Source organism: Ambystoma mexicanum, chromosome 4p (genome assembly GCF_040938575.1).
Source record: "Ambystoma mexicanum isolate Mex_15411 chromosome 4p, UKY_AmexF1_1, whole genome shotgun sequence".
Classification (NCBI taxonomy): Eukaryota; Metazoa; Chordata; class Amphibia; order Caudata; family Ambystomatidae; genus Ambystoma; species Ambystoma mexicanum.
The window spans coordinates 856,139,458-856,158,195 of record NC_090927.1 but is presented as its reverse complement, the minus strand read 5'-3'; the positions used below and the strand labels follow the sequence as shown (position 1 = coordinate 856,158,195).

Here is an 18,738-nt window from a genome sequence, read left to right as displayed (position 1 = left end):
CCCATAATTCTTCATCAGTGCCATTAGCTGAAGGCACCAACATTATTTCCTGAGGAAGCTATGATTAACTATTGACATATTTAAATATGGTTGTTATGTTCTAAAAAAAGTATTCAGATTGACCGAACGCCTTTCCTTGATCTGTTTCTCAATCAAGTGTAATTGATGGTAAACAGATTGACCTGAGACGCAAACAATTCGCTTGCAACACAAATATGTTATTCATTTTTCATGGAGCTTAGTAAGAAAAGATTGTTACAGATGACCTTAATAATCAGCAAAAGCTTGTTTGTTTATTGTTTTTTTCTATAGCGCTCATCCCCTCCTCACCTGCTACTTTCACCATCTCCTCATTCTACTACTCTCACCCCTCCACTTTTCCTAGTCACTCTAATATTCATTCTTTCATTCCCAGCTTCAGACTTTCACAAACAGTACCACTCTCTCAGAACCAACACCTCAGCTGTACTCTGAGCACTCTGTCACCGACTCCACAGTACTCTGCTCCGCCCCCTCGTCCTCTGCTTGGTGTCTTGGTCCACCTTCACTCTGCCCCTCACTCGCTCCTCTTATATACTATCCATCTCATGCCTTTAATCGCCCCCTCCATCAATTGGCTTCAGTGCTCACCTGAGTGTAATGGCCAATCTGGTGCTGCCTTCCCCTAGGTTTAGGTCACACAGTATAAAGCTTTTAAATGCTTCTAAAGCCCTGCCTCCCACCCCCTTTCCAGCATGGTTTGATTTGCAGTCTTCGATGATCTCTCTTCTTGCTCTGGAATTATGTTTTTGTTTTTGTTTTCCTCCTGTGTTTGTGAGCTTGGTTTCAGTTTGGGGGAAGGATTTCAGCATCTCTCCTATTCCCCTGCAGTCTCTCTCACTCCCAGTTTGTTTTCCGCTGCCCCACCATTCACTTGGTATCTTCCTGGGATTATTAGGTTGGGTGTTTGGTGTCTCATCTCTATTTGACAAAAGAAATTCAAGCCCATTTCCTGTCTGTTACTGATTCTGTTCCCCAAACTCCAGTCTGGGTTCTCTTGGTGGCGCCCAGGTGTACTCTGGAAGATGTAGTTTTGTAAAAGAAGAGCGAGAACACTTGTCAGAAACAGTGTTGAAAGGCATCGGGTGACATTGGGTGGTACTGTAAATAGCATTCAATATGTTTGGCCTCTGTTCTCGTGATTTTAGAAACTTGAATGTCATATTGTATAACTGGACATTATTCTAGAGGATTTCAAATACATTTTTGCAACAAGCAAAACCTGCACCACTGTTAAGTTAAGGGAATTTATAAATTGCACGAACACCAGAAGGCAACTTGGCTCTAAGACGGGGAGAGCTTGAAAGGGGACCTCAGAACAGGTGGGTTTTGAGTGCACGTCTGAACTGGAGATAACGCTCCATAGCACGACAGGTTTGAGGAAGTGCATTCCAGAGTTGACTCGCCAGCACAGAAAAGGAGCGCCCTCCACTATGCATATAGCTGAAACATGTGAAGCCGGGCCTCGCCAAAAGAAGGGACCGAGAAGGGACTACCCGCAGAATTCAGTTAGTAGGTATTCAGCACCTGTACAATGTAAAGCATGGTGTACAAGGCAAAGGGCTTTGAAATGAATACGTTTAGCTATGGGAAGCCAGTGCAAACGGCAAAGAACCGGTGAGATGTTTGCGGTCTTCGCGGACGCAGAAACAAGTCTAGCCGCAGAGTTCTGGAGAACCTGAAGACTATTAATCAGATACAAGGGTTGGCCAAGGAACAGAGAATTACAATAATCAAGAGTGGACAGGGGCGTTAAAAACTGGGATGGCAGAAAAGGAAGTACTTTATGTAAGATTTTCAGCTGTAGGTGGCCCTTCTGACACACAGCTTTAATTTGCGATTCCATGGAAAGGGAAGAGGAGATCATAACTCCCAGATCCCTTACCACTGGAAGCGCAGGGGGAAGGGGCCGAGTGAAGGGGGCCAAAACAGAGGAGACCAAAGGGAGGTCTCAGTAGAAGAACCTGCCACAAGTACCTCTGTTTTTTCACCGTTGAGCTTTAACCAATTCAGGCTCATCCATTTTGCAACTTATTGAAGGCATGATCTAAGCCTAGATGAAGTTTCAGAGCAGGAGAGATAAAGCCGGAAGACAATTTGAGTATCCTCTGTGTAAGAATAGCAGAGAAACCCAAAAAGAAGAGATAAGCTTAGTGAGAGGTTGGATATACACATTAAACAACACTGGGTAAATGGCCGAGCCCTGAGGGATACCACAGGAAAGAGTGATAAGGAAGAGAATGGATAGGAGGAAAAGAGAGAGATTGAGAGCAGTCTTGAAGAAATGACTGAAACCAGGATAGGACGCCTCCAGATATACTGGCCCGACGAGGCGGTCAAGAAGGACCACTAGTTCAACTGTATCGGCAGCGACAGAGAGTTGCAACAGAATAAGCGCTCCCACCCCACCCTGCTTGTGTATCGACATAGGTCATCAACCAAGGAGACCAACGCGCTCTGTCTCCCACCCAGACAGAAGCCGGGCTGGAAGGGGTCAAAGAAAAAAGATTGTTCAAGAAAAGAGCAAAGAAGAGGACTTAACAAAGATTCTAGATGTTTCATCAAGAAATCAAGAAGAGAGATGGGCTGAAATTTTGCTGGGACAGAAGGATACAGGGAAGACTTTGTCTGAAGGGGCACCAGCAGCGCATGCTTAAGGGAAGATGGAATGCGACCTGTAGTGAAAGAGACATTCACCGCATGAGTGAGCACAGAGATAATAGAAGGAGACATTCCTTTGATCAAAGCCAAAGGTAGCGGATCAGAGCAGGAAGCAGATTTAAGTCTAGAAAGTGCTATGGAAACTTCAACCTGCGAAAATAGGGTGAAGTGTTAGAGGATCAGGAGATAAGAGACACATGAGGATAATACATTGACTTCCCTCTTACACAAGAAATGTGGTCATGAATCCTATCAATTTTCTCATTGAAAAATTTAGAAAGGGAGTTGCACAAGGACTGAGAAGGAGTAACTGATTTCATGAAGTCTGAGGACAAAGAGTCCACCACTCTAACAAGTTCCATAGTTTTATTCAGAGATGCTTCCACTAGATTAGAAAAAATAAAAACATTTAGCTTCAGACATCGCTATGTGATAAATTAGGGATAAGGGCTGAAAAGCGTTTTTAGCCTCATGGCAGTAGCACAAGCGCCATTTTTGTTCCGCCTGCCTCTGTAAAAGCCGAAATGACCAAAGAGATTGACTGAACCAGAGTTTCCGAAGCACGAGCCCTGGATATACGATGCGTAAAATGATCATCCAAAGCAGCAAAGACTTGAACAACCGTCTCAGGGTCTAGTGAGGTGGCATTGGCGTGGGGATCAAGAATATGGGGAGTGGTTTCACTATAGGGGACAGAGTGCCATTTTCTGCTACAGGAAGGGGAGGTGTATTCCTCAGAGGACAGACCTTACATTCAAAAACAAAGGGAACAATAAAATGGTCCGACCAGGTGATGGGTAAAGCGGATAGACCTAGATGAGTGAAATAGGGGAAAATATGAGATCTATTGCCAAGACAATGGGTAGGACCAAAGACCAATTGTGGCAAGGGGAGATCATCTATGGCAGCAACACATCTCAAAGCTTGGAGGATGGGGGGTCACCAAGTTTAAGATTAAAATCGCCAAACATCCACAAGTTGACAAATGGAGCTGCAAATCAGCAGCAAGCTCACGGAAGGAATCAAAACAACTAGGATCTGAACCAGGGGGTCGATAGACAATCAGAAGATGCCAGGTCAATGATCCAGAAAGGATAAAACATACAAGTAACACTTCCGTTTTGAGGTTATGATCCAAAGATAAAACATTTCCAGAATATTGAGATTTAAAACAACAGCAACGTCCACCGCCAGTGTGTTCAGCCACACAATCACAATGAAGGCTTTTATAATCGGGCCGAGATAAGACGAACCACTGAGGGGCCAGTAGGAAATGGGAGGGGCAGCTCACATGGTCAGCCTGGACCATAAAACGGTCTTGGGCACAAATGAAAAAATGGCCAGCAGTTGCAAATGGATATTCAGTCCTTTAGTCACAGACTGTTTGAATAGTACCCAAGGGGTTGTTTTTTGTTGAAATGTAAACAAATTGTGATATTTAAAGAATATTTATTCAGCAACAATGGTCGAAACTACTAGCTGCATAGTGAAGTAACTCCTCAAACTGGCCCACATTGTCCAAAAAAGTGGCCCATTTTGACTGGCTTACAGTAGCATTTTGCATTTTTGGTATGGTCATCGCCCTATTGCCCTATAGGCCAGTCCAAGCCTGCCGGCTTATCAATAATGGGTGAGGGGGCATCCACCCACTGGCCCCCTCACCCATTATGAAGGAGCCGAGGAGCCAGCCGAGTGAAACACTGAGCACTCCCTCAGCTGCTTTTTCCAGCTGAGGGAGTGCTCCTAGGCTGGCTGAACTGTCAAAGGGAAACACTGGGCCTCATTACGAGTTTGGAGGTAACCATGCCGCTATTTGCGGCATGGCTGCCTCCAAACCCGTTCCAACTCCGGCCTGGTGAATGGAGCAATTACCGGTCCATTCCGAGGTCGAAGGGACCGGTAATTCCCCATTCACCAGGGCCATTCCCGATTCCCATTTGAGCCCCCATAGGGCTCAATGGGAAGGGGGGAAGGCGGCAATAGCGGTACCGCAAATTGCGGTACCGTTATTGAACCCGGTATCCCTTTGCGGGTCCCGTCCTTAACGCCTGCAAAAACCAGGTGTTAAGGAAGGACCCGCAAAGGGAACTCATAGTAGGGCGGTAAGGGATTACTGGCACCGGTGCCCTTACCGGTGCCGGTAATCTCTTACCGCCCACCTCGTAATGAGGCCCACTGTTTGCCTTTGACAGTTCAGTTCCCCAGCCACACATGATCACTGAGCCATGCAACGCTGGGGGAGTTTTGCTTTGCCAGCCTTGCATAGCTCATTGGAAATGCTGGCTGGGGCACTGCATGTATGTATGTGCGAGGGGGTGCTCCTGCGCCTCCTCGCACATACGGGCAGAGCAACCTGGAGCGGGGCATTTTAGCAACCACACGCAGGCCCCTGCAGAAGGTACGTTTATGGCAATTTATTTTTTATTTAAATGTGTATGGATGTGTGTATGCTTGTGTTATGGGACTGTGGTGGGAGCAGGATGGGCGGTAGCACTGGCATAGTGGTGGGAGTAGGGTGGAGAGAGCCCAGGGTCTGTACTGGAATAGGGTGCGGTGACGGCACGCAAAAGTTCATAGCGATTTCTACATACTGTCCATCTGGCACTTTAGGGGGCCCGGCCTGCCCAAACTTTGCTCAGGGTGGGCCCAGGCCAAAAAAGTTTGAAGACCACTGCAATGAAAGGAAGCAGTATTAAAATAAGAAATTAACTCAAACTAATATAAAATATGTGAAAGTTCAAATAAATGAATAAACCTAAAGGCGTCCAGTCACCCACCCAGGCACGGAAAGAGACCCTGTGCTTAAAAATAAAGTAACTATGAATCGAATTAACTCAAACACAAAGCAAAATATAATTAAAAAACCCAGGAGGAAGCAAGGCCGTACCTGTCAAAGTACTATGTTATGATATGGCTTTCATAATGCAACCCTTGCATACAAACATCATATGTGATGTCAGAACCTGCACAACATTATTACTACATCACATCTGTATGCTTTAAAGTATAAGCTCCATCACAGTGAAAAAACGTGACCTGGAAAGAATGTGCTTTATATGCTAAAGTACGTTTTTTTTCTAAAATATCAAATCTATCAAAAGGTAAACCAATATCTATGAATAATTCTGCTGCTAAAAGTCTGTCTGAGGAAAAAAAAAGCATGACAGATGGAAAGTCAATGCTACTTAGCTATTGGAAATTTCTTTTGAGTATCTGTTAGGAAATATTTTTCTTTTTGCAGCTTTCCCATCTGTTTTAGTGAGACTCCCAGCTGACCTGCTGACGGTTTTGTCAATCTGACCTCATTTTTGGGAATACAGTATTTTTCTTAACTGATTTTGTTTAGGTGCACTGGAGAGCCCTAAAGTCTGCCAGGATGGTGGGACCTGTGACAAATCCAAATAATTTGCCCCTTCACCCCAAGGGGAAGCCACCCCCTTTGGGACTAGGTAGGTCAGCCTGCTAAGCAACACCCTTGCTAGGGGACTAGGCAAGCGAGATCCCACTGTGGGTGACTTCTCCTTCCCCCTCCCCCTTGGACATGGAATGCACAAAGAAGAATAACACCTCACTTTCCTTTTCCCATAAGTCTGACATGTTTATTGGTTGCATGGGAACTGATCAGGGAAATTATTTGCGGGGCCCCTTTAATGTGGAAGGCTCGGTTTTGGACCTGTAATTGTCATCACCTTCTTGTGGAAGCCAGAACCAACCACGTTTCTTATTCCGTTCCAGGGGGGGAATTAAGAGACAGACAAATCAGCAGTACGGGGGAGAACATCTGCCATAGAGTTAAGTACAAGCAGATGCTGTGGTGGGGTGGAATCCAGAGACGGCACAGAAAATGTTGCTTCAACGAAGGAGGAACCTTGAGCCAAAAATGGGCTGCTTTGGCAGGAAGTGCCGCCACCACCACCGATGGCGAGAGGTACCGGCTTCCTGGAGCACAGGTGACAATGCTCCCAGAAGGACGAGACAGCTTGGAGCGACGCCAGCGAAAGGGCCAGCGAACACCATAGCCCACTAGGGGCCAACTGAGAGCATACCCCAGGATGGAGCGAACGAAACTGAACAAATGAATGGGGCCAGAGAAGCTTGTAGCCCATGAGGAGCTATCCAAAAGCATACTGCAGGACGGGGTAAACAAAAGTGAACAAGCAAAGGGACCAGAGAGACCATAGCCCACAAGGCGCCTACTGAGAGCATACCCAAGGACAGGGTGACCAAATCCAAACAGGCAAAGGGGCCAGAGAAGTCTGGAGCCCGCCAGGGGTCAACTGAGAGCATATCCCAGAACGGGGTAAATGAAACCGAACAACCAACCGGGCCAGAGACACCTAGAGCCCAACCAGGGCTAAGAAAGGCACTAATCCACTGGAAGGTAAAGAAACAGTAAACCACACTAAGGAAGCCAGTTGTCTACCGAGGACATCAGATGTGAGGGACCAGGAAATCCTGAACTTGGTGGTACAGAGGCTCTTGGTGTAAATCTGCAGAAGGGAACACATTCTTTGATTTTGAAATACAAGAGTCTCTCCGAAATCGGGTGAAGGTCAGAAACCAGACACCACTATTTCCCGGGGTGAATTAACCCTTAACCCAAGTCGCAATTTAGGATCGTTCTTTCGATATTCTTTTCCATAGAGTAGAGTAGTGTTAGGTTAGCCTAGGGTAGGGACAGAGGACTGAGTTTAATTTGTGAGACACCCTTACAAGCACCTTTTTGTTATTTTGTTGCATAAGAAACTCATTTTAGAAGGGATTAGAACAGGTTTTTCTTTTCGTTACTTAATAAAGCAGTGTTGAACTATGCCTCCGTGCCTGCCTCCTCTGTCTGACCTACCACACCACTGCTCATCTTATAGGAACAGTGAATGTGCATCTGGTTGCCTTGAACAGGCAGGCACTGGCCTCCCAAAAATGGGAGTTCTGCCAGGAAGTTCTGGAAGGGACATTTGCCCTTTGGGGGACCGCTCAACAGGATCTCTTCGCCTTCAGTTTCAACAAAGTCAGAGTTGTTCTGCTGCAGGGAATTGTCTTGACAGGGGGCTTTGTTAGATGCATTGATTTCATTTTAGCAGAATTCTGACCTCTTCTATACATTCCCACAGATTCATGTTATTCCGATGGGTCCCAGCAGAAATTTGAGTCCACCATGATTTAGTTTTCCCTCGACTAAGTCTGGTGGACATGGTACCCAGTACTTCTGGACATGTTAATATGTTCTTTTTGGCGCCTCCCAGTTAGGGCAAACCTGTTCTCCCATTCACAGGGTTGTGTCCTCCACCTAAACCTCAGCAGCCTTAAACTTCATGATTGGCTGCAGAGACGCTGAAATACAAGCAGTAGGACTTGACAACATCCTCTGTGTACTCCTTTCTTTCAGGAGATCTGCCACTAAGTCCATCTATGCCTGCGGGTAGCTTGTTTTTTCTCCTTGGTGGTGGGAGCGGGTTTGAACCCTTTGATCTCTCCAATTTCCTCTGTGCTAGATTATCTGCTCTCTTTGGCCCCACCAGGGCTTAAGATTGGCACTGTGATTGGGTACATTGCCATTATTTTGGTCTTAAAGAGGGTCTGCAAGCATTTCCTGTTCTTCACCATGCCCCCTGTTATGCAGTTTCTTTGGCAGGAACTATCAACTGGCATGAGGGAAACTGGTTAGGCAATGCCCACAAAAACTGTGTACCTTGGCAAGCCAGCCCTGGAAGAGCGAGGAAACACATGCCGGTTCCGTGGCGAGAGACTCAAGGAGAAGAGACCGAGATGCTGTTGAGGAGGGATGAGTGTCTCCAGTAGCTCCATGGAGCAGGGACTTGTCCGGTGATTGGGAAAGGGGAAACCCGACAGGCGAAGGTACAGCAAGGAGAAGGCGTGAAGCCGAGGACGCGAGAGAGAGCCTACCGGTGCGCAACTGCCGAGTGCAGGATGCTGAATGTGAAAGCAGTACAGAAGCCCCGCTCTACCCCCAGGACAGACCGGAGACCACAACATTTCCCGAAGGCAGGGAAAGGGTCTGGCCGGCTGGTGGGACCAACTAGATTAAAGAGACACGTAACAAGATCCCCAGAGGCAGAAAGGGATAGGAAAAGAACTGTAAAAACTGGAACAAACTTTATGAAATAAGTGCCTGGCTGGAGAGTACACCTTTTTTTAATTTTTAATTTTTGCATTTTTAAAGCGCTCAAACAGCCCACGGGCATCAAGGCGCTGTTACAGGAATTGTTTGTTTTAGTTGCGTAGTCTGTCTTAGTTGCGTATTTATAACACGCTTAACTACCCAGAGGTTTCTAAGCGTGGAGCCAGGGATCGAACCTGTGTTGTTTCGTGTCGTCTCGCTTCCGAGGAGAGCATGTTGACGCTGAGCTATCCTCTGTTCTCCAGCATGGGGTCTGGCATGGATTCACATACTCATGAATATTCCCCGTCGTCAGGCTGGGAATCCTCGGTAAAGAAAAATCAGTATCAGTTTCGTTTCTGATCTGTCTTTCGTAGTAGTAACCAATCACTGATCTCTGCGTCATACTGACACAGCCAATGACTGCCATCTCCCTAAGCCCCGCCTCTGGCAGCCATCTTCAGATTTTTACCGCACGTTCTAGTGTTGGGACATGGCCCAGGAGAAGGGAAGCTCGACGCCCGGAAAGCTGTTCAGGGTCTGCCCTGGATGCCAGCTTCAGAATGTCTTTAAGGAGGATGAACACTCCCTTTGCCTCTACTGCCTGCATGAGGACAAGACGCACGTGGAGAAGGACTGTGCATTTTGCGGCAATATGTCGGAGCGGACCATGAAGGACCGCCATCTGCGTCTCGCCAACTGGCTAGAAGGGAAGAGCCCGTCAGGTGAGAAAAAGAAGAAGAAGTCCGACCGGTCTTCTAAGAACTTTGAGGGCGCCCCGGCGACGGGGGCCCAACAGAAGGCCAAGCACAGCGAGTCCGCTGGCACCGGGAGCGCCGAACGGTCGGGCTCTGCGGTTGCCAGGCAGGGCGCATCCTCCCCAGCGCCATCAACCACGAGCCAACGCTCTGGCTTGGGTAAGAGGAAGGCCGAGCACCCGGCGAAGCTCCTGGAGAGACCCCGGTCGAGCTCGAAGGCCCCATCGGAGGGGGAGCGAGGCGGTGACCCTCCTCCCAAGGAGAAGGCAGTGAGCGCACCTAAGGTGGTGAAAGCCTTGATCCACCCGGCCAAGGCCTCTATCGAGACAGTCGCGGCGGCCCTGGCTCAGCCTGTGGAGGCTATACCAGTGGTGGCGACCTCGGGGCCCAGAGTCTCCCGGCCACCGCGGAGGGAGTCCTCTTTCATGCCCATCGACAGGACCCCCGTGAAACCTCCGACGGAGAAGAAAAAGGGGGGGCAGGAGGTCATCGTGGATTCGGCCTCAACCGCTGAAGAGGAGCTGATCGAAGTCTTAAGCCACGGCGTTGGCGTGGAAGAAGACCAGCCTGTCGGGAGGGACCACGACGTCGGAGACGACAATAACGTCGAGGGTGCCGACGGGGCTCCTGACCGCCCGTCGGAATCCCCTCAACCAGTGCCGCAAGACAACTCAGCGGCCATTTTGTTGGCTATACAGTCCTTATGCTCGGAGATAAGGACGAGATTGCCGTTACCACCAACGGAGGAACCGCTCCCGACGGGGGACCCGGAGCCAGGCCCTTCTGGGAGCCCTCCTCCTAAGAAAAGAAGGATTCATCCTCCACCTCCTTTTCAACCATCGCACCCTGCTCAGCCCTCCTCCCCGTCCACGACCCGTGGGGATGATACGGGGACGGACACGGCCGCGACGGGTACAGACGACGAGGTTTACGATGAAGATCTCCCGTCGTCACCTCCTCCCCGGGCTTCCCCGCGCAACGAGATTGGATCGTTTCATTCCATGATCGCCAGGGCATCCGAGCTTTTCCAGCTCTGCCGGGAAGAGAAGAAGGAAGGTTTCCTTTATCAACGGCGCGGGACCAAGAGGAAGACGGTCCTCGCTGTACCTTTACTGGACGATATCTGGGATGAGGGTCTCGCCCTCCTCAAGAACCCATCCACAATGCCTGCGAGAAGGGATTGGTACGAGAAGAAGTACTGGGTCCCGGACGAAGCCCCCTTGTGCCTTCGGGCACAGCCGACCCCGGACTCGGTCGTCTCCGCGGCGGCCAGGAAGAAAGCGGGGGGGGCCTCGGCCTCTACGTCAACCTCCCCGCCGGACGGCGAGGGAAAGAAATTGGACACGATGGGACGCAGAGTCATCTCATCGGCAGCGACAACGATTAAGGCTGCCAACGCCTTGGCTATCGTAGCCCGCTACGACAGGGAGTTGTGGTACAAAATCGCCCCCCTGCTGGACTTCCTACCAGATGACAAGAGGGTAGAGGCCCTGGAGATGTTGCAGGAAGGAGAAGTGGCGTCGTACCACCCCATTACGATAGCGATGGACATCGCTGACACTGGATTTCGCCAGTTGGGCAACGGCGTGCGCCTTAGATGGCGTGGATGGCTCAAGGCAACGGACTTCCGGCAGGACATGCAGACCAGAGTCTTGGACATGCCGTTCGACGGGAGCAACCTGTTTGGGAAAACAGTGGACGATTCCCTACAAGCCATCAAGATGGACACGGAAACGGCCCGGGCTCTTGGTGTTCTCCAGCAACGACGGCCACCCTTTCGGAGCACCGGAGGCAAGCAGGGTGCCTCTAAAGGTTCCGGCGGCGGATATTCCACCTACTGTCAAGCGGCCCGTTCGTCGTCACAAGAAGCCTACAGGGGACGAGGCAAGTCGGGCGGACCCCGCCGTCGTCGCCAGGGAGGACAAGGCGGCAAAGCCTCGTCGAAGCAGGACTGAACCGGCCGTGGGGTTGGGCCCCCACCGAAGCATCCCGGTGGGAGGCCGGCTGACGAACTTCGTCAGCGCGTGGGAGTCCATCTCCACCGACCGTTGGGTGCTGGACGCCCTGGCCCAGGGTCACGCGCTCGAGTTTCCAAGTGCCTGCGCGTCCCCCCCGTGGCCAGGAAGGAACATCACATCCCTCAACTTCTCTTGGAGGTAAAGGCGATGCTTAAGAAAGGTGCCGTCGAGCTCGTCCCAAAGAGGCTTCGGGGCTCCGGAGTTTACTTAAGATACTTCCTCGTGAAGAAGACAGGAGGATGGCGTCCCATCCTGGACCTACGACGACTGAACAAATTCATCAAGGCAGAAGCTCCGGATGGTCACCCTCCAGCACGTCCTGGGTCAGCTGGAGGAGGGCGATTTCCTGTCGTCGTTGGATTTGGAGGATGCTTACTTCCATATCCCCATCCTAAAGGGACACCGAAAGTTTCTCAGATTCGTGGTCCAAGGGAATCCCTACCAGTTCAGAGCCCTTCCCTTCGGATTGAGGTCGGCACCCAGGGTGTTCACCAAGTGCCTCGCACCGGTGGCGGCGCAGCTGCGCCTGGAGGGGATCCACGTCTACCCCTACCTGGATGACTGGCTCATCCGAGCAAAGACAAGGGAGCTCGCCGCGGAGCACACGGCGAGGACCGTCCAACTACTCACGGACCTGGGATTCTCCATAAACTACGCCAAGTCCCACCTGGTGCCTGCGCAAGACGCACTGTTTCTGGGAGCGAAACTCGACACAGTGGCGCTTCTGGCCTCTCCGTCGGAGGAAAGGACGAGGGCCATCTTGGGCAAGGTGCAGCGGATGCTGGTTGCGGACGCGGCCAGGGTGAGGTCCATCAAATCCCTCCTCGGAATGATGTCTTCTTGCATTTATCTCATCCTTCTGTGCAGGCTTCGGATGCGCCCGTTACAGGAGTTCCTGGATGCTCGCTGGATCCAGACGACGGGCAGCTTCGAGGACAGGATCACACTTGACGAGAGCTTCCGAAAAGCGATCCGGTGGTGGGGCACCCGCGCGCATCTGACGGTGGGCATGGACTTCCAGACCCCGGGCCACCAGAAGACAGTGACCACGGATGCCTCCCTGGAAGGGTGGGGAGCGCACACTGAAAATCTGCACGCGAGAGGCCTTTGGCTTCCGACGGAGAAGTCCCTCCATATCAACGTCCTGGAGCTCCGTGCAGTGTTTGGGCCCTCAGGTCCTTTCTTCCGCCCCTCAAGGGCAAGGTGGTGAGGATCTTCACCGACAACACCACCACCATGTTCTCCATCAGGAAGCAGGGCGGTACCAGATCCCCAGCCCTGTCCAAGGAGGCGCAGGATCTGTGGCATTGGGCCGTCGCCCAAGGGATGTTTCTGGTGCTGTTTCATCTGGCAGGAATAAAAAACACCATCGCCGACTCCCTCAGCAGAGAGCTGCGCTCGTGCCACGAGTGGGAACTACGACAGGATCTAGTGGACCGCGTCTTCCGACGGTGGGGCACACCCCAGATCAATCTGTTCGCGACGGCGACGAACTCCAAGTGCCGGAGGTTCGCCAGCAGGTTTCCCCAGCCGAGGAGCATGGGCGATGCTTTCTCTTTCCCCTGGGAGGGCCTGTTTCTATACGCGTTCCCTCCTTTGCCGCTGCTGATCCGGCTCATCAACCAGCTCAAGAGGTCACGGTGCAGGATGATCCTTGTCGCACCTGCGTGGCCGAGGCAGATATGGTTCCCGGACCTTCTGGACTTGTCAGCGTCCCCGTCAATCAAGCTGCCAGTGGACGCAGATCTTCTCTCCAGGGAAGGATACGCCATCCTCCATCACGAACCGAAGTCGCTGAACTTGCAGGCCTGGCTCCTGCAGCGTTAGAGTTTGGAGGTTACGACATACCGGCCGACTGCAGAGAGGTTCTTGCAAAGGCCAGGGCGTCCTCAACTCTTAAATCTTACGGACACAAATGGAAGAGGTTCTCTGTCTGGTGCCACGCACAGAAGATTAACCCTCTACGGATTACGGCTCCTCAAGTACTGCCGTACCTACTGACGCCGGCCAAGGCTGGACTGGCGCACGCTTCCATCAAGATTCATCTTGCTGCGATCTCTTGATACACCAGAACCACGGGACGGACGTCTTTGTGGTCTCATCGTCTGGTGAAAGAATTCATGAAGGGACTGTTCAGATCGTTCCCGCCGGTGAAGGCTCCGGCCCCGGCGTGGGAGCTCAACGTGGTGCTGACCAAGCTCATGGGACCTTCGTTCGAGCCTCTGCACTCAGCTCCGTTGAAGTTCTTGTCGTGGAAAGCAGTGTTTCTTGTGGCCATCACATCCGCACGACGGGTGGGAGAGATCCAGGCCCTTTCCTGCAAGCCCCCGTACTTGACTTTTCACGACACGAGGGTAGTGCTCAGGACGCACCCCTCCTTCATGCCCAAGGTGCCGTCGGACTTCCAACTCAACGAACCCTTGGTGTTGCCTGTTTTCTTCCCGTCGCCTTTGTCACCGGCTGAAAGGACTTTGCACTCGCTGGATGTGGCTAGAGCGCTGAAGTTCTACGTGGACCGCACGAAGAGTTTTCGGAAGACATCACAACTTTTTGTGAACTTTGGACCTGTCAATCAGGGGAAGGCTCTCTCAAAGGCTTCCATTTCCAGATGGCTCTCCGGCTGTATCATGTACTGTCATCGGTTGGCAAACCGACCGCTGCCCGGCCGTCCGCGAGCCCATTCCACCAGAGCGATCGCAGCTACCACGGCGTTCCTATCTGGTGTGCCCCTGCTGGACATCTGCAGGGCTGCTAGGTGGAGGTCGACGCACACCTTCACGAAATTCTACTGCGTCGACCGGGATTCCAGGGAGGAGTCCAGGGTCGGCCAAGCAGTGCTGCGCAACCTGTTCGCCTAAGGTGAGCCTGGTGAGAAGGTAAGAGATGCTTAATGTTGAGTTATTGTATCGCTTAATGTTGAGCCTGTTGCCGCCTCCCGTGGTTTTGCATGTGTGTACTGCTATGTATTCTTTTATTCATGAGCATGTGAATCCATGCCAGACCCCATGCTGGAGAAGGAACAAGTTACTTACCTGTAACTGTTGTTCTCCGGCATGGGTCTGGCATGGATTCACATGCAAACCCTCCCGCCTACCCCTCTGCGGCTCTTCACTTGGTCATACTGTCACTTCACGTGCTACCAAATCTGAAGATGGCTGCCAGAGGCGGGGCTTAGGGAGATGGCAGTCATTGGCTGTGGTCAGTATGAGGCAGAGATCAGTGATTGGTTACTACTACGAAAGACAGATCAGAAACAAAACTGATACTGATTTTTCTTTACCGAGGATTCCCAGCCTGACGACGGGGAATATTCATGAACATGTGAATCCATGCCAGACCCATGCTGGAGAACAACAGTTACAGGTAAGTAACTTGTTCCGTCCACTCAATTGGACATTGAGTGAAGCAGGGGCAGAGGGCCCGCAAAAGGAGCACACCAGGATCTGGGACCCATATGAAGTCGGGGAAGCCTCTCTAGAAAAGCAGACCATGGTCTGGGAACCATACCGAGATGTGTGAGTCCTGCAAAAGCCGCACACAGGGGTCAAGTACCCACACAAGTCAGAAGAAGCACACAGTCAAGGGGCTGGGGCACACAGTCAAGGGGCTAGGGCCCAGTACAAGTCAGTGGGATCCCGAGATAATATAAAGGTGTCCGGTGCCCACACAAAAGAGAAACAAGCTGCAGAACAAGTCGGAGAGATCCTGAGCCAGCTGTAAGGAAGGGATGGTATCAACAGTAAGACAACACAACTGACCACAGTTCAAGGGTATTTATTGAACTTCAAAAAGGGTTTGAAAAACACCTATCTAAACCTGAATCTACAGATGGGAGCAAGCCGCGACCATCAAATAATAATAACGCAGTCCTCGTAGTGTCTTGTCAAAATAAAAGGGCCTATACTAATAAACCTATTGCCAATCCCTACCTCTAAATACAAATATTTTGGGAAAGAATGTTAAGAAAAAGTAAGAAGTGTTCACAAAATGATATGTCAGAATGTTTAGGCCATTGGCCTCTCTTCCCCACGTTTTCAGCATGGGGCAAGGCAGTACACTCGAGCCCAGCGCAGTCTCTGGCTTCTCTATTACGAGGATACAGTTCAAGCATTAGCATCAGGCCTTCCGTGCTCAAGTCTCTTTGCCTTTCAAAGTCTCTTCATTCAGAGGGCTTGATGCGACCAACAAACAATACGTTATTTTCCTTTACTTTCAGATTATCACAAGTACTCAACTTCTCAGGCGATTTGTCATTCACAGTGGATCCCCCCCTCAGCTGGGTTCAGATCCTTTCAACGCAATGTTCACACTTGCATTTGATGTCTCGTAAAGTATTCTTTCTCGGGTGACTCACTGTTTTCCCCTGCATTCCGCCTCAGTCGGGCTCAGATCTCGGATCCCCCTCCGTCGGGCTCAGATTCTTTTTAACATAATGTTCATAACTTTATACAAACTTGCTTTAACCAAAAGCCTTTTAGCTGATCTCCCTCCGCCGGGCTCGAACTAATTTTCTACACGATTTCATCAACTATTGAAGAGTTTCAAATGTGCACAGGGTTTTTGCTTGCCCCACTGAAGGACCACTTCGATTTCACAATTCTTTGTCACATTTTCCACCTTTCAGCTTGATACCTGAGACTTTCGAAAAAGAGCACCAACGTGGCGCCAGACAACTCTGTCTACGGTATCGTATCTTGTCTTCAAAGTTCAATCACTCATCTGCTGGTATAATTATGCTCGCGTCACTTGCCACATATGCTTCATACACCGTTCTCTTAGGTTTTCAGTATACAATGTTGCCGCTTGCATCCTTGGATTCAACACAGACAGGCCTAGTATCAGTCCCCCAAACTCACCGGCTGTGCTGACTACACTGATGCTGCTTTGTTGTAGGAGCCAAGGAAAGTACCACAGCGACAAACGTTTCTCCCCGCCTTGATTATCGACGTGGGAGAGCCCCGGGTACCTTCGACTTACAATGCAGGATTCTGCAGCCTTGATTCCTGGTTTTACGTTTCTTATTCTCAAAGGTTCAGGAAAGTAACAGTCTTTCGTGGAAAAGGTCAAGGGCACTTCCCTCTTTGCAATCCTCTTCTGTCTTGCTGTCTTTCGCCTTGTATTAAACTTCCCTCTTGGAACTGCTGCTTCCTCGTGTGCTTTACCTTGGTCAGAGTGTGCTTTCGCGTGCCGCCTTTTATCTGTGTGGGGAAGTGTGATGGAAGTCAGGTGTGTGAAATGATCAATAATTTCCTAACCATTGTATTGGTACATGTCAGGTATACAGCTTGGGTGTTAGTCTGTTTTCTCTCACAGTGAGCTGTCTGTGAGAAAGTGTTTTTGCTGGGAAAGGGTGGTGGTTTGAATTTCTAAGTATCCTACCTGGTAGGAGGAGGTAAAGGTGCTACAGGGAAGGGGATACCGCATCACGCCATCCAGTGTCCCAATTCCACTCCCCGAGGACCCCTCACCCAGGTGATCCTCCCGCACTGGTCCCCCCCCCAGGAACTGGATCCAAAAGCGATGGCTGTGTCCTGGCCACCTGGATGACAGCTCCCCAGGGACTAGCGGGTGAGACAGTCATGTCTCTCACACAGCCCAGAGGGGTCTGGGACCCACGTAACAGAGAAAGAGCGGTGCAAGAAGCTAAAACAAGGGGTCAGGTGGCCATTGCCAAAACAAGAGACATTTTCTGGAATTGTAAGATCTACAATCAAGTCTAGCAGGATAGTCAACCAGACTTGATGCTACATTTGTGAACTGGAGAAAGAACAGGGGAAGAGTCCCCCCTGATACTTGGGATCTGTGTTTTGTATACGTTTGGAAGAGCATTTAAGATCAAGTACTTTTAAGTTAAAGAACCACTTGTGTTTTCTCATCAAGAACTGAATATTTGAATCTGTATGCAGAACTAGAGGAGCCTCCTACTGGATCAAAAAGACACACAATTTGTCCTTAGTCTAGAGTGCAAGGGACAGAAATAGGTTTAGACACAGGACGGTGGACATTTTACTTTACTGGACATCCGGACAGCACCCTTAGTATTTTTGTTGAGGCAGGGCAACCCCTCATAGAAATAGGGCAAGATAGGTTTTTCCTTTTCTTTTACATTTATATAAATAAGTTTTTCAAGCAAACATGTCACCACTGTGTCAGACTCGTTCTTCTGCACCCTTACACAGTACAGACGTTAAGTGCCTTCTAAAGTGTGTTAGGTGTTCCAATTTTAACACCACAACTGTAATTGTTTAAATGTGGATATAATCCAATTGTATTGTTAAATGTGTATTTGTATAGTTGCCTGTGTTGACATTCTAGTGTTGGAAACTCTTATGTATGTTAACTGTACTTTACACCAAGCTCCTGATCTTTTTAGTCTAACCCTTATTGCTCATTGATGTTATCAAGGGAGCTGTACATGTCTCTTAAAACCTAGACGGTTGACCCAGGTTGGATTCTTAGAACCATACACCAGTGGTGGTTCTGAAAAACCTCCTAACAGTATAATTCAATTGCATTGGTTTAATCCATCTGTACTGTCACAAAAGCGGTTAAATCATATGCAAATTAGTCTTGATCCCTCACCCAAAAGCATCAGTCTGTCCCAAAGTGATAGGCCATTTGTGGTATGCACTCCTGTGGGATAAACCTCTGATACCTTGTATCATTATCGGGCCTCCTCTCTCACTTAAAAAACCAAACACTGTTGGTTGGAAATCGTTGAGATGGTGTTGCTTTGTCCAATGGCATTTCCTATATTTGGCATTCTATCAATCTTGTTTGGCTTCTCCTTTCCAATATAGAAACATTGTGGTCTGGAATGATCCTTTTGTAAGTGGGAGCTGAGCACATTTGCATTTGGTTGGCCTCCTGTAATAGCTCAGATAAGCTAAAACACATTAGATAGAAATGTTACTGAGAGAAATTGCTAGCAGTCAAGGAGAGCTCAAAAAGCCTTCCATAATCAGTGGTTTTCTCTTCTAAAATCTTGTTTTATTTTCTAAGTTTTGGTGCATCTGTAACTGCCAAGTATGAATGAAAATACTTCCATTACATCTTTGTCATGCCATACTTGAAAAGTAAGCCTTTAAAACAGTTATGATAATTGGATTTAGCAGGTCCTAAACTTCTAAGAACATCAGTTTGA

General features: G+C 49.7%; 1 protein-coding gene across 2 annotated transcripts in view; it reads left to right on the top strand.

Annotated features, from left to right (window-relative positions):
• The window catches only part of UFL1 (UFM1 specific ligase 1), a 1,228,658-nt gene that overhangs the window by 922,832 nt on the left and 287,088 nt on the right, over positions 1 to 18,738 (top strand). The window lies entirely within an intron of this gene.